The sequence below is a fragment of the Trachinotus anak genome, unplaced genomic scaffold, assembly GCF_046630095.1.
Source record: "Trachinotus anak isolate AG129_WGS33_773 ecotype Australia unplaced genomic scaffold, CSIRO_AGI_Tana_v1 ptg000008l, whole genome shotgun sequence".
In the NCBI taxonomy this organism is placed as follows: Eukaryota; Metazoa; Chordata; class Actinopteri; order Carangiformes; family Carangidae; genus Trachinotus; species Trachinotus anak.
In genome coordinates, this window is record NW_027273859.1 from 26,646,799 (window position 1) to 26,652,500 (window position 5,702).

General features: G+C 37.9%; 1 long non-coding RNA gene across 5 annotated transcripts in view; it reads right to left on the bottom strand.

The window, feature by feature from the left end:
- Positions 1-5,702, bottom strand: part of LOC139624626 (uncharacterized) — a 98,963-nt gene that overhangs the window by 84,038 nt on the left and 9,223 nt on the right. The window lies entirely within an intron of this gene.

Sequence of the window (5,702 nt, forward strand, 5' to 3'; positions counted from 1 at the left end):
TATCATACCATCCCTCAGAGTGAATCATTCAACCCAGGAGGGAGACAAATGAACTACAGAAATGAAGCACTTATCAACTAGAAATTATTTTGAGGATGACCGACACTAAAAAAAAAGATTTATATTGCTTATTCTTAATGGAATTTCTTTTATGGTTACGCAGCAACCACTATATTTACTCTAATGTTCATTGTAAGTGACTGTAGTTTTGCTAAGAGATGTGGCTTGGGACAAACATGTTGTTCTGCTGTGATAAGGATGGTGAGAATTGACGACAGCATTATCTGTGCGCTGAATTCATCCTGTTGTGACGCACTCCTTTCTTTAAAGTAATGATTCAGATATATTGTAGCCGTATTGTTAGTTTCTTTTAACAAATACAGGGTTGTTTGTTGTTTATTTTGTTGATAAGAAAAGATGCTAATTTGTCATTTATCGCCACGGAAGCAAAGGTAATGATGAGGCTGCATCTGAAATCATTCACTGTTCACTATATAGTCTACTAATTTATGTTTGCCATTTGATATTACACTGTTGTCCAGCTGTGTGGTAAGAAAAAACAGGTCTCATTTAAGTGTACTGAAATAATCCCACATTACAATATGAAAACTGAGGGATGGTTATTGTGAAAACACTAACTGCCAAAATAGAAATGACTTTAAACAGAGCCATGACCAGAACAATATCCATTCTGTTTAATGACTAACACATTATACAGCCTGTAATGCAAGTAGGGAATAGTGTGCAATTTCTGACACAATGTCTCTATGCTTTGACTTGTTTTCTGCTGTATTCTTGGTCTACCTAGCTTGATGCTTGATGCTTGCCTTCTGTCTTTCTGCTCTATAGACATTCAGTGACCAGAAAAAAAAGAGACTTTGTTGGGTACTTGACATTATCTTATATGAATGTTTCTTGAACTGTTTGTCTGTGCACTGTGACAGGATGTCTTTTGAGAAGAGAATCGTCTCTTTCATTGCAAACAGTATTCAGCTGCTTAAGTTGAAATCATGGCTGGATGTCACATATGCTTTGTCTATATGGTGTGTATTTTGTTGCGTCAATGTCTTTCCAAAGAGGCAGCAATAGTTTCCTTCATCCATTCCTTTTGAGATACATGATGGCTGCGAAGGCACGGCTGTCGTAGCCATCGTAGATTGAGAAGGCCAAACTGAAATTAAACAATCTGGCCTACAGAAGATTTCTATTTCGATCCACCTTACCATTGTACCTCCTGTTGCCTTGACAACACGTAACTTTTTGGGCCAACTGGTTTGGTCGGAGGCATTTGGTCTCAAAGATAAAGTGAGTAGATTTTGGTGGTCAAAGGTCACGGAGACGTAACAAAACAGGTTTTTTGGCCATAACTCACAAATTCATACACTAATTATTACTCTATTGAACTCAAATGTCTATAAGGTTAAAATTTCACTATGACATCATCATGTTCAACAAAAACACATCTGGCCACTAATTAATGCTGTAACTCAGGAAGGGGAGACTGTGACCACATTTCCAGCAACTTGGCTAGGGGGGGCAGACACGTACAACTGCAAGGCGGTAATTATAAGTCGTTGTTCAAGAAAAAAGGCTGCATTTCTGGGCCACATCTGAAGGAGCCTTCAAAATGGGACAGCTTAGTCATGGTGCTGTGATGCAATCGGTCTTCAAATGCAGCCACTGAACAACGCGGCCGCTCAACTGGGGCACAACTAATGTCAATTGGTGAGTGAACCTGGACTGTTCCAATATGAAGTTGAGCTCCGGAAGGTTTTAAACCCCAGGTATTAAATGTCTCCCACCTTGTTTGTCTACCAAGAGCTGCCTCCAATTCTGCAGTCTTTACCACCTGCTCACACCTTTTTCAAAAATGATCCCTTCAAAATGAAGTTACAGAAATAGAATGGGTTGTCATTTGCAGGGGCAGAGGCTCCATTTTTCTGGTCACTGAGCATCGATTTCCTTAAAAAAAATAAATAAATAAAAAAGACCCTTTTTTGTTTTGTAATGTTTTTGTAGAGTATTAAATCAATGGGAAAAAATGTTGTTGTAAAATTCTGTCAAGCTCATTTCTGTCTTGCCTTTGTATGAAGAGATATTTCAATGTGCCCAAACTGTGAGAGGGTGCTTTTATGTTCTTGTGAAAAGAAAAATGTCCAAATGGTCATGAATAAAGATACTGGTCTTAACTCATTAACAATAAAGTATTAAAATCTCTCTGTGGTACAGTGATTGATTCAGTGAGGAGAAAAGAGAACAATCCAAAGAAACAACACACTGCATTTCACAGTAATCAGTCTCCTTCTTTGCCAATAAACTGTGAGTGATGGCTGAAATCTCCAAGCTGAATCTTTGATCACTGTTAAGATCTTTTGACTCCTATCCCCTGGTGAGGGGTTCGGTGGACACAGATCTTTGTTGCTCACTGTGAATTTTCCAAGGTCAATTACCTTTAAACAGACAATGTTGAATCAAAAAGGTTTCCCACCCTGCAAACATTTGAACTCTACAATTTGTTTGCACATTGTTTCATTGTGATTTTTAGTGAAGATGTGAATCTAAAGCTATGTAATTACACTTACATCACAAATAGTCTGTCAAAAAAATCTTTGTTACACAGCATCAACTGAAAAATACTTAATTCTACACCTGTTCTTGCCCTATTGTTTTATTTGTAGATATTAAATATTAATATTATGTTAGTTGATTCACAGCTGCAGACTATCAACAGGACATGTGAAGCTTTGACACAGATTATGGATGACTGCTGGAACAAAGACTGATTTCAGCTGTATTTACATATAAAATGATCACTCAGAGAGAAAGCTAGAGGAGACAGACTTTTTTTTTTTTAAAAGTTATTATTTCAGGCTTTAGCCTTTATTACAGTCATAGCGACTGTGACGAGAAAATTGGGGAGAGAGAGAGTATAACACACTGGTTGATATGCTGTGTATTAAACTGTGCAAAGTACAGCCAGTACAAAAGAAAAGAGAAATGTCATCTGAATTGAACAATCTTTTGTCATATTCTGATTAATTTCATTCCTCCCAGTATCATTTTTGCAGAGCACTTCCCATGACTGTCAGAAAGACAGTTTTTATTATAGACAGCCAGATTGTTTATTGTTGTTGTCACTAACATCTAAGTTTTAAAACAAGGCCGTTAAAGTCTGTCCAAAAAAACTTACTAGGCCTAATAATATGACAATAGTCAACACTAGACTTAAAAAGAAAAATCAGGCAGAAATAGGCCTAGTATGTGGAGGAATTTAAAATCTCACTGGCTGTCAAGGTGCAGCCAATGATAACAGGATATCAATATGCCAATATTAATCTCTCTCATAGATTTACAATCCCAACAAATTCTATATTTGAAACTATAAAAACTGCTGCCGAGTTGGTCTGTTGCTGTAACACATTCATTCTATGTTATATATTCATTAAAATCACAAAGCTTTTGTTAATGTGGTGTTCAAGATGATTGTGAAAAGTAAGCTAAGAGTGGTGATACAAAATGACTTGGAGTACTTTCAATTTGATAACACACCAGGAAAGAAGAGGATCATTATATCATCCAGTGCAGAGAAATTTAAATAATTACTCATTAATCATTTCCTCATTATTTCACCGAAAAGGAATCACACAGATCACTCAGGTCAATTAAAGGAACACCCCCCCCCCCCTCCTCCATTCACTTCGTCTCAGTCTTGTGAAAGTATCGAAAATATTTTGGCCTCTCCGTTTCACAATTTGTGAAATTGACATAAATCTGCTGTTTAATGACAGACTGTTAGAATCACAATGGAGAATAGCCTACTAGGTTCTTGAAAAAATAGCTCACAGCAAAGGATTAAGAGGAGACATGGTGCCATTTGTACCACCCACGAGTTGATATTCAGCTGGTTTCACCAGCTACACATGCAATCTCAAAACACAGCAATGAATAGCAAAGCAGCTAACTGTTACTCAGCTGCTGTAGTGCAAACTGAAAACACACCACCCACCAGCTTTCAAACATCTGTGATCTAAATATCTAAATTCAAGTGCTATTATTCAACCTCATCAGAGGAATTACCTTGGTAGGAGCCAATTTTCAGCCATCTAGTGCATCATTAGTGCTGAAATTATCAGTTAATAAAATTATGTATTGTTTAGGAGGAAACAATTGACTGCGTTTTGTTAATAACTATATTTATTTTCTTTTTGTTGATTAACAACGGGAAAAGTCTACAGCCATGTTAACAGCTACATGAGGCTATACACTGCAACTGTCAGTATGATAACATGCTAACAATGACAGTGTTAGCAAGTATGATGTTTACCATGTTCAGCATCTTAGCTTAGCATATTAGCCTGCAAACACTGCCTAAATAGCGTGAAATATGAAGTACGGCCTTTTGCCTGATTTTCTGCTTTTCTGTTTTAAAGTCACTGCAAGAGCCCTGTTTCATTACAGTGCACACAGACAACAGCGGACCCTCAGCTGGTTCTCTGCACACTACACTGGATGTCTCCTTACACACATGCTGTCAACACGTGCACATTTGCATCCCTGTGCACTGGCTACGTGATTCCTCCTCATATCATTAAAGGGTGTCTGTGTATTATTTTCAAGAGGAAACATAAAAGATGCAGGCTGCTCACTGGTGTTCACTAATTTAAAAATATATATATTATAAATATTCATTAAAAATAAGAGAAATTAATTGTTAATGAGAATAGTCTTTAGATGCAGCCCTTAGTGCCATAACGACAAACATTGATGAGCAGTGTTGAGCCATGATGGTAAGACTTTTTTCTAACACTGAGTTTTGTCTGCTCCTCCTAATGTACAATGCTTGTGTGGGCATAGAGGCTGTGGTGAATAGAGCCATTACAGTCTAATTACCATAATTCAGCCCCTTCTGGAAAACACTGAGGACAACTTGGTCAGACGGAACAAATTACCCCTTTCCCTCATATACAGTCGCTGTGCTTGCACAGCATGTACACACGATCTGTGGGGTCTGACATTTTGGGAGGCAAGGTTGTTGACATTCACGTGAATATTCATGGACATTAGCAGCTGATACAAAAATGACATCACATACACAAGTTAAAGTTCATTTTGAGGGGTTTTTAGACTGTTTTAATTAGAAGTTGTTACCTTGGTGTCTAAGAAAGTATAATTGGTATTTTTCATCACTTAATACTAAACTAAAAATATTCATGTAGAAATAATTGAGACATTCATTGTAAATGAAAATAGTCTTTGGTTGCAGCTCTTGTTGCTGTATGCACTGATAAACAGCGCTGAGCCACGATGAGCTTCCCCCCCACACACACACAACACAGTATGTCTGGCCTCCCAATGTGAAGAGTCCGTCTGGCTGGGCATAGAAGCTGTGTTGAATGGAGCTATTACACTCTAATTACCATTACAGACTGACTGAAATAACATTATTCTGCTAGGTGGATTTAAAATCCCCCGACACTGAGAATACAGCGGTGTGCGGTCTTTGCCCACCTGGTGCCTCAGTAACAAAGAAGGCTGCCATTTGTCAGGAGCAGGACAATGGAATCAATCTGAATTTGTTCTTCTGTGTCAAATTAGCATGTTCTCTGTGAGCAGAGGTTTTCTCTGGGTGCTCCTGTTTCTTTCCAGTCCAAAGACATGCAGGTTAGAACTGACAGCAGCCCAAAGTGTATTCTGCTTGATGC